Below are 11198 nucleotides of genomic sequence, written 5' to 3'. Positions count from 1 at the left end.
TGAACATTTCTCACCATTGCTATTATATATATATATATGTTTTTAAGCAATTCTTTAACTTATCATTTTTGAATGTTTTAGAACTATCATCATTTGGATATATATGTCAGTGATATATATTATGTTCAATGCGATAATGTTTTTATTATTACTTTGTTTGACTACTTAAACAAAGTAATCATCATATGAATGCATATTTCTATTTTATGAATAAGTCATCTTTATGGTTATTTATTTAACAGAAACAATCAAGAATTGTGTTGTCAAAATAACACCCAGGATAGATTAGTTATATTTGTATATTTTCGCATTATAGGATAAAACACATATCACTTTCGTTATACACTACAAACCAATCACCCATCAACTCATATATCACTGGGAAACTGGTCCCATTATATCCAGTCGGAGCCACCACACCAAACGGAAAAGGAGTTGCACTAAGGTCTGGACTGGGTGGTTTTCCCCGATGTTGATGCAATGATTTTAGAGGCATCAACATTTTTGGCACTAGAAGGAGGGCATGAACTGTGAATGGCGAGAAAATCCAAATCCATAGCCCATTCTGAGAGTAAATCTCCCTCACCATCTCCTCCAACTTCTCCCTCGCATTCTAAATCTCCAATTTTCAAGCGAGAAGTTGAAAAGATAACAACCATTGCTGAAAACTTGAACATATCGGACAAATCCACCCTTGAACCCCCTGAAGTTCAGTCTTTAATTCATAAACTTCAAGGGTTTTCAATATCTCAAGAAAAGTCTGAGTTATCCCAAGGCAGTGTGACTTCGCAATACATTCCTTCTCAGCCTCTTACAAGATTACAGAGTGAAAAGCTTGGTATTGAACCAACATAATTTCCTCTGCCTAAAAAGAAAAGAGCTAGGAAGACACTTGAAGAGTCTAACACCGAGACTCTTTCGTCATCATCATCCATTTCATCCAATCCATTGCAAAGTCAACCACCCACTCCCCAACTTCATATCATTATCCAACAGGGTACAGGTACTTCAACATCCTCTACCCAACCACTTGTAACTACATCCTCACTTTCTTTTGTTGTTAGTGCAACAATGGCACAAAATCCACCACAACCAATGCTATGGACAAACCCAGGGGTAGTCATAATGCCTGCACCCTTGAGTCAATTACCAGCCCACCCTAAAAAGTGGTTGCCAAAGTTTAATCCAGATATCGACATACTAGTAGAAGAACATATAAACAACTTTATGTTGTCAATAAACTTAAACGGAGTAATAGAAGAAGACGCTGTTGTGAGGCTTTTCCCATACACATTACAAGGAGCAGCTGGATCATGGTATTTTTCATTACCATCAGGATCCATTACTAGTTGGAATGCTTTCCAAGAGCAATTTTTTACTAAGTTCGAAGATGATAGGTCCACAGCGACATTAATCAATGATCTCTCCAATCTTAAAACTGAATCGAAAGAACCCATTAAAGATTTCAACTCGCGATTTAATAAGCTCTTAAATAAAATTCCTGCTACGTCTAAACCCAGTGAAGAGGTCTGAAGCGAATGGTATATTTCTGCTTTACCTTCGAATGTAGCCATCTTCGTTGATAGAGCTGCAAATCCCACCTTAGCAGAGAATATGAAAGAAGCAATCGCCGTTGAGAAACATATTATCGCTTTAGAAAAGAAAACCACTCTTGAGGAGAGAAAGTCCAAAAAAGTTACTTTTAAAGATGATTCGAAGAAGAAAGTGGCTAAAGATCCATATGATGTGGAGGGTTTGCAAAACGTTTTAAAGACTATGTCCAATGAAATGATAGAAATAAAGAAACAGGTAGCAGAGACCTCCACTAAAAAGCCATTTAGGAATTTTAAAAGAGTTGAATCAAAACCACCTAATGCCATATCTAATGCAGAAATAGATCCAGATAATGATGAGGATGAAGACATAGTCTTGTCATCTGAGGAAATAGAAGAAGAAGATGTTGTTGAATGTCATGGTATGTGGGACTTCATTTTACCCAATTCTGATACTGAAAGCGAACAGGAAGCTCTCCCAGTAAGTACCAAAAGTAAAGTTAATGCAGAGCCTGTTCAACCAACTCAAAAGAAGAAAAATGCAAGCCCTACTACCAAAGATAAAGCTCCCATGAAGAAATATGCAGCATTCCCTAATCAAAATCAGCCATCATCTTCCAATCCGCCCTCATCATCCAAGACATTGGTAGTCTCTGACTCTATGGATTACAACATTATAGAAGACATGAAGAAGACTAGAGCGAATATCTCTTTGTTTGAGCTTAGCAAACTCAAACATCAACAGAAATTGCTGCTCAAAGAGTTAAATGCAGTACCTTCTTCTCCTCTTCCAAATGTTGTGCTGTCCAAGGTGGCTAATGGAACAGGTAAGCCACCATCAGATAGAGTAGATGCTATTGATACTATTTTGATCGGAGATAGATCTAATTCTCATACTCCTTTTCTTTTAACCTATGAAATCTACAATAGAAATCTACACAACTGCTTAATAGATTTAGGGGCTTCATCAAACATAATGCCAGCCTCGGTTTGCTCAAAATTGAACATTGAGCCCCAAAAATCTGCAGTGCATATTGTTCAGTTGGATAGAACTAAGGTTCAAGTCTTGGGAGAGATTAATTCAGTCACCATTAGGTTGTCAGCTGATCCTAGAGTAGTCCAGAGAATTGATATATTGATTGCTGACATCCCTGAGTTCTATGGGTTAATTTTAAGCAGGGATTGGTCTGAGAAACTCCATGGATATATTTCTACTGATTGGTCGCATATGTGGCTTCCCTATAAAGGGAAACCAAATCAAATTAAGATCGATTGGGAGAAGCACATGACTCATACTATAACAGAGTTTGAGCAGGAAAATCAACCCATAGCTTTCAACAATAACATTCTTGGAAATTACTCAGCCGAATCATTCTTTGGTAATTTTAACGCTCAATCATCACCTTTCTCTATTAATAGTTTCACATCGCAAATATAAAATTTTTCTCATACAAATACATCAAGGTGTGTTAATATTACTGAAGAAATTGTAAATAAAACTGTAGATAATCATGTATTTTGGTCTTTATATTTTGATGGGTCAAAATCCAATGAAGGTGCAGGAGCATGATGTATTTTAGTTAGTCCTGAGGGGGAAAAAACTATGCTTTCATGCAAACTAGAATTTGAGTGTACAAATAATACTGTTGAATATGAGGCATTGATCCAAGGGCTTTATAAAGCAATAGGCTTGAAGATTCAATATCTAAAAGTATTCGGTGATTCTGAGATTGTCATAAAATAGGTAAGGAATACTATCCATTGCTTTTCTGGACATCTTAAGCAGTATCAGTCCTTGGTTCAAGACCTCATATCTCATTTTCTAGAATTTAATATTTCTCCCATCCCTAGATCTCAGAATGAAACAGCTAATTTATTAGCCAATGTTGCTTCTAAGATCCTTCCATCGGAGGATTACAACCTTGATAGGTTTTCAGTCGAATTGATTTTTAGACCATCCGTTCATGACAATGTCACCAATTGGCAGGTATTTAATCATGATGAAGACATTTTGAATTTCTTAACTTCTGAGAAATCCTATGATGCCCAGATTAATGAAGAAAATGACTATGATCTTCAAATAAAGAAAAGACCAGAGGAAAACTCCATACCTAAATCTGTGGTAAAACTTGAAGATATTTATGATATCAAAGATAGGTTTAAACATGTCACTAATTCAAAACTTCAAAGTTCAACTTTGAGGTTTGAATTAATAAATCTTGGCATTGAGGCCAAACCACAAAATATTAATCTGGGACTAGGGCTCACTCCAGAAGAAAGATTTGCTTTTATCAGATTGTTGAATAAATATAAAAATGTTTTCTCTTGGAATTATGATGATCTAAAAATGTATGATACTTCTATCATACAACACACAATTCCAATGATTTCTGAAGAGAAACCCGTGCAGCAGAAATTAAGGAAAATTCATCCGAATTTAGAGAGTCAAATCAAACTAGAATTGAATAAACTCTTGAATGCAAAGATAATTTTCCTAGTTAGGCATTCCAAATGGGTTTCTAACTTAGTACCTGTCAGGAAGAAGAAAGATGACATTAGAATATGCATTGATTTCAAAAATCTCAATAAGGCAAGCCAAAAGGATAATTTCCCACTGCCAACAATGGAACAGACTCTTCAGGAAATTGATGGTTCTGAATTAATGTCTTTTCTGGATGGTTTTTCAAGATATAACCAGATATTGGTTCATCCAAATGATAGATTAAAGACTACCTTCAGAACCAAATGGGGAACATATGCCTACTAGAAAATGCCTTTTGGTTTAATTAATGCTGGAGCTACCTTCCAAAGAGCAATGGATATAGCATTTAAGGGTTTGATTAATAAGTCAGTTGTTGTCTACTTAGACGACATAACTGTCTTCTCCAAGAAAAGAGAAAATCATTTACATGATTTGAAACAAATATTTGAACGCTGTAAAAGGTATGGTATTTCATTAAATCCCAAGAAATCATTCTTCGCTCTTGATGAAGGTAAACTCTTAGGGTTTATCATATCTAAAAATGGAATTTATATTGATCCAGAAAGAATCAAGGAGATTTCTGAAATTCCTCTGCCACACAATAAAAAATCAATGCAATCATTTTTAGGTCAAATAAATTTTGTAAAAAGATTTGTTCCTGATTTTTCGCAGATTGTTTTACCATTACAGACCATGATTAAGAAAAATTCAGTGTTCAAATGGGGGCATAACGAAAAGGAAGCCTTTGATTCAATCAAACAGGCGATCATTAATGCTCCTGCATTGAATACCCCAAATTTTTCTAATCATTTTATTTTGTATACTTTAGCATCCGAAACTTCTTATGCAGCTGTGTTGACACAAATCAATGATCAGCAAGTTGAAGCACCCATATCCTTTTTCAGTTCTAATCTACAAGGTGCTGAACTTAATTATTCCGAAGTAGAAAAGAAAGCTTTCACTGTGTTCAAATCTATTAAACACTTTAGGCCATTTCTCCTAAAGACTCATACAAAAGTAATAGTCTCATTCTCAACAGTGAGACAATTACTAGTCCAAAGGGAAGTGGGAGAGAAGAGAGCCAACTGGGTTATAGCATTACAAGAATATGATTTAGATATTAGGCCAGCGAAAATTGTTAGAGTTCAAGGTTTTTGCAGGTTGTTAGCAGGAGCTTCTAACATTCCAGAACATGAAGATTCAGACAATGCTCTTCAAATAAATGAGATAAGTATTATGAACTCTGAATCTCAATATGCAGATCTGGTCTTTTATTTAAAAAATGGATATGCTCCTCCTAATCTCTCTTACAAAAACAAACGTGCCTTGAGATTGAAAGCAAAATACTTCGAAATCATTGATGATGTGTTATTTAGAAGGAAATATGACTCGGTTTTGTTAAGATGCCTTGAAAAAACTGAAGCACAAAAGGTGTTGCAGGAATTACATGATGGACCAGCAGTTGGACATTTTGGAGGTGATACAACAGCTCACAAGATATTACATGTTGGATATTATTGGCCCACTTTATTCAAAAATGCTCATGACTATGTAAGAAAATGCAAAATTTTTCAAACTGCCTGTTATGAAACCAGCTCAAGAAAAGCTAGAAAAGATAGATCAACGCCTTAGAATTTAGCCTCTTCGAGGGGCCAACCTCCTTTACATTACATAAATGAACAATTCTTGGATGATTCAAATGACAAAACCTCCTTTCTATATATAGGAGTCTAAGGAGTCACAATATAACCCAGCCGACCTAACAATAATAATATAAAGCCACAAAAATAACAATAGAGGGATTCTATGGGGCACAGTAATAACAATATGGGGATAATAGGGGCACAACAATATTAATAAGGGATGCAACTACAATAGTAATGGGGTAATTACTAGTATTATAGGGACCCAACATGCCCCTCTCCTTCAAAAAAAGTGTTGTCCTCAACACTTGAGTAGTTCTGGATGCTTCTGTATAAAATTCTCATCCTCCCATGTGGAATCTTCAGCGGATAAGTTCTTCCACTTGATAAGATACTCTGAAATTGATCGATTTCGTAGCTTTCGAGTTCTTGTTTCTGTGACTGCTTCCAGTTCCAATATAATTTTTCCTTCCTCGTCAAGTTCTGGCAATATTGTTTGAACTGGGAGCTTGTCGCCTATAACCTTCTTTAAACATGAAACATGGAAAACTAGGTGCAATCGAGGAGCTGCAGGAAGCTCCAATTTGTATGCCATAGTACCAATCTTTTGCAACACCTTGTACGGACCATAATACTTTGGTGATAATTTATTATCCTTCTTAGCTTGCTTGAGGGAAATTTGCTTATATGTTTTTAGCCATAGGAATACCCAATCACCTACATCAAAACTTCTTTCACTGCGATGTTGATCTGCTTGTTGTTTCATTCTATTCTGTGCCAACACGAGGTTATCCTTTAAGAGTTGGAGGACTTGTTGTTGATGTTCGATGTGATGTTCCACTGCTTGAACCTTAGAATTTTCTCTTAAATATGATGTGATGGATGGTGGCTGATATCCATAAAGTGCCATAAATGGGGTCATTTTTGTTTCTATATGGAAGGAGTATTATACCGCCATTCAGCCAAAGGAAACCATTTGACCCATTGTGTCTATTTATCCGATACAAAGCAATGAAGATATCCTTCCAAAATTTGTTTACTATCTCAGTTTGCCCATCAGATTGAGGATGATAAGATGAGCTATGAGCTAACTGAGTACCAAGACAAGAAAATAATTATGTCCAAAAATTTCCAGTGAAAATGGGATCTTTGTCACTTACAATAATCTTTGGGTTTCCATGTAGCTTTTGAATTGTTTCCATAAATGCAGTAGAAACTGTACTGGCTTTAAATGGATGTGATAATGCACAAAGTGTGCATACTTGGTAAGTCTGTCAACTACCACCATGATGACACTCTTTCCCTCAGACTTGGGTAAACCTGTGATAAAATCCATTGAAACCTCCTCCCAACGTTGGCTTGGAATGGATAAAGGTTGTAATAGACCCGGTTTCTTAATTGTTTCAACTTTATTTTGTTGGCAAACCAAACATTCCGCCACAAATTTTTGAATATCCGATTTAAGGCCATCCCAAAAATATTCCTTCTTAACCCTGTGGTAAGTTTTTAAAAATCCTGAGTGCCCTCCTAAGGGAGAAGTGTGCAATTCCATAAGAATCTTTTGTTTTATTTGGGAATTCTTACAGAGGTATAAGCGATCTTTGTACCATAAAGAATCATTTTGCCAGCTAAATGTATCAGACGTACTGGAATCTTGTTGTAACTTTCGAATAAGTGCCCACACTTCTTTGTCATTCTTCCATTCCTCCCTTGCTTCGTTTATCCAATCTGGTTGGATAATAGAAATGGCGCACAACAATGCTTCCACATCCTCATCCTTTCTTGAGAGTGCATCTGCCACCACATTTTGCTTCCCTTTTTTGTAGATGATTTCAAAGTCATAACCCAACATCTTTGTGACCCACTTTTGTTGCTCTTCAGAGGATAATCTTTGTTCTAAAAAGTATTTAAGGCTATCATGATCTGTTTTTACCTTGAAGTGTCTTCCCATTAGGTAGGGTCACCATTTCTTAAGTGCATGGAGTATTGCCAACATTTCCTTCTCATAAATAGTTTTGTGTAAAACTTTCCCTTGATTGGACGACTTTCAAAAGCAATGGGTCTTTCATCTTGCATTAAAACAACACCAATTCCATTTCCTGAAGCATCACATTCCACAATAAAGGTTTTTGTGAAGTCTGGTGTAGCTAAGACCGGTGCTTGGCACATTGCCTCTTTAAGATGTTCGAAGGCCTTTGTTGCTTCTGGAGTCCATGAAAATGCATCTTTCTTCAATAATGTTGTTAGAGGTGCTGCTATTCTCCCATAATTCTTAACAAACTTGCGATAATACCCTGTCAACTCGAGAAATCCTCGCAGATGCTTTATGGATGTGGGGATTTTCCATTCCTTAATGGCTTTAATTTTGTTAGGGTCTACCTTAACTCCTTCATGAGATACAATATGACCCAAATATTCCACCTGTTGTACTCCAAAGAAACATTTGGATCTTTTTGCATATAATTGTTTCTCCTCCAATAGTTGTAGCACCCTGTCAACATGTTCAACATGATCCTTCCAAGACTTGCTGTAGATTAGTATATCATCAAAAAATACTAACACAAATTTTCTAAGGAATGGTTTGAAAATGGAATTCATCAAACCTTGAAATGTTGAAGGTGCATTGGTAAGGCCAAAAGGCATGACCAAAAATTCATAATGACCCTCATGAGTTCTAAATGCTGTTTTCGGAATGTCTTCAGTCTTCATTCTGATTTGATGATATCCTGAACAAAGATCCAACTTGGTGAAGTAAATTGATCCATGCAATTCATCCAGTAATTCATCAATGACAGGAATGGGAAACTTATCTTTAATAGTGAGCTTGTTGAGCTCCCTATAATCCGGACACATGTGCCATGATCCATCCTTCTTGTGCACCAATACTACTGGAGCAGAGAAAGAACTTTGACTCAGTTGAATTATACCAGCCTCTAGCATTTCTGCAACCATATGTTCAATTTCACTCTTTTGGGCATAGGGATATCTGTACGGCCTGATGTTTGGAGGAACACTTCCTGGAATCAAATGAATAGCATGATCATGATCACGAATAGGTGGGAGACCTTTGGGAGTCTCAAATACTTTGGAATGATTGTCCAATACTTTTTGGAGATCTGGAGAAATAGATGATTGCAATGTGGAAACATCTAGCGAACATAATTGTGCAATTACACCCCTTTGTTCCTTTTTTAGAAGCTTTGTCATACCATTAGAGCTAATTATCTTTCCCGGTTTCCCTGCAATACCCCTTAATTCAACTTCCTTTCCTTCCATGGAAAATTTCATGAAAAGTTCTTGAAAATTAAAAGCTATTGTACCCAAGGATTGTAGCCATTGTACTCCTAGTACAACATCAGCACCTCCCATTGGAATGGAAAGCATTGGGCTAGTCAATACATATTCTCCCATCGATAGCTTGATATTATGGCACTTTCCAGAGCAATTTATTTTTCCTCCATTTGCAACCATCACTTGACACTCTGGTGCTAGGTATAAGAAGCAATTCAATTCTTTTGCTACCTCATAATGAATAAAATTGTGGGTACTTCCTGAATCAATCAACACTAGTACCTTTTTCTTCTTGATGGTTTGAGGAGTGGTAATTCCCGCCAATGCATTACAAGATATGGTCGGATTCATTTCTTCTTTATCTAGGCTTTGTTTTTGGAGTATATCCTCTTCTTTTGACCTTTCTTGCTCCTTTTCTTCTTCCTCTTCACAATCTATGTAGAATAATTTCTTCTCAGCACACTTATGACCTTTAGTGTATTTGCTATCACAACTGTAACAAAGCCCCTTTGCTCTTTTTTCTTCCAATTGTTGTGGTGTCAAACTTATAGGTTGTGGAAGACTAGGAGCAACAACACTTCCATCTTTATAGTTGTGAGTGGTATGCTTCCTGGTTGCCATAATTTTGCTTTCCATTTTTCTTGCTAACCTGAATGCCTTCTCTAATGAATCAGGTTCCCAAAGGCGAACATCATGTTGGATATTATCCTTTAAAGTCCCTATGAACACATCAATCCTATGTTCCTCTGGAATATCTTTTAACCTTATGTTCAATTTTTGGAACTCCTCAATGTGCTCCATTATTGAACCCTTTTGTTTGAGACTTATCAATTGGCTAAAAAAAGTGTTGCTTTTTGTATCCACATAATGTGCTATCAATTCTTTCGTAAAAATTGCCCAAGTGATAATTTGTTTACGAGAGCAAAGCCATTGATACCATACAAACTGATTTGGTTCCAAATATAAAGTTGCAATACGTACCTTTTGTGTGTTTTGCACATTATTGAGATCGAAAAATTGCTCCATTTGTAATATCCATGTTGCGGGATCCTTGCCATCAAACTTCCTCATATCGATTTTTGGAATATGGTGGGTTTTCAATCCCACATTAGAGTCTAAGAAATCATGATTAACATTTGTTTTGTTCCCATCATGAGTTTCCTTTACTACCTTTTCACCATTGGTAAGTATTTCTTGTAGAAAATTTGTCAAATCTGTCTTCAAATCTGCCATGCCTGTCTTCAAATTTGTGTTCAAATTTATCTTCAAGTTGTCCATGTTAGCTTCCATGCCATTCATCTTAGCTTCCACGCCATTTATCTTAGCTTCTGTTAGCTTTTGTGACAGTGACATTTGTTGCACTTGTTCTTGTAATTTTGATATATCATGTAGGATTTCTTCCTCTTCTTCATGTGTCATGCTAGAGCTTTCAGGTTGCTTACTAGGTGTTTGCATTTTCTTTCCTCGGGGAATCAGTTACCGATAATAATTCTCTACTATGCCCTTTTAATTCCTTCAAAATAAATTTTCAAACCAAGCTTAAGTAAAAATTTAAGAAAATCTACACACCTTTTTTCACTTTGTAGGAGCTCGATATTGCCTTTGACGTATCTCTGTCCTTTCCGATCATCTAGTTTTGAATTTTTGACCTACAGTATCCATCTATGTCCTCTTTCCAATGCCACAAGTCTGACCCAAATTGGATTCTCCAAGGAAGAGTTATGCAAAATCTCCCACAGTGACTTGATTATAGACTAGTTCAGTAGAGCGAACTTGTACGATGTCCCACGAGTCACTGTTTCAACCTTTGGATCTGAAAAATGCATACAAGAAACTACAGTCCGTCCTCTTTCTGTAACTTCTTATGAAATTTCAATCCGATCCCCAGAGAGAAAGTTATGACAATTTTCCCTAGGTCACCTGTTTGGAATGTAATTCAGGAGTCTGCAAAAAGACCAACTTCCTCAGATCATATCTCCGCAAATATAGCTCAAAAAGATCTGAAATTCAGACCCTAGGTTCAGTGCGATTTCTTCTCAAATGGGTTTTTTTTGAAACTTTTGAAACGTTGCATAAAAAAAGTTATAGCGAAAATGCCACGATGACCTGTTTGGAGCAGCGAAACCCTAGAATCCAAAGCTCTGATACCAAATGTTATGAAACCAACTCAAGAAAAGATAGAAAAGATAGATCAACGCCTTAGAATTTAGCCTCTTCGAGGGGCCAACC

The sequence above is a fragment of the Pinus tabuliformis genome, chromosome 9, assembly GCF_031772625.1.
Source record: "Pinus tabuliformis cultivar Carrire ecotype Pingquan chromosome 9, CPIR1, whole genome shotgun sequence".
Lineage (NCBI taxonomy): Eukaryota > Viridiplantae > Streptophyta > Pinopsida > Pinales > Pinaceae > Pinus > Pinus tabuliformis.
The sequence above is the reverse complement of the archived record's forward strand: the minus strand, read 5'-3'. Positions refer to the sequence as shown.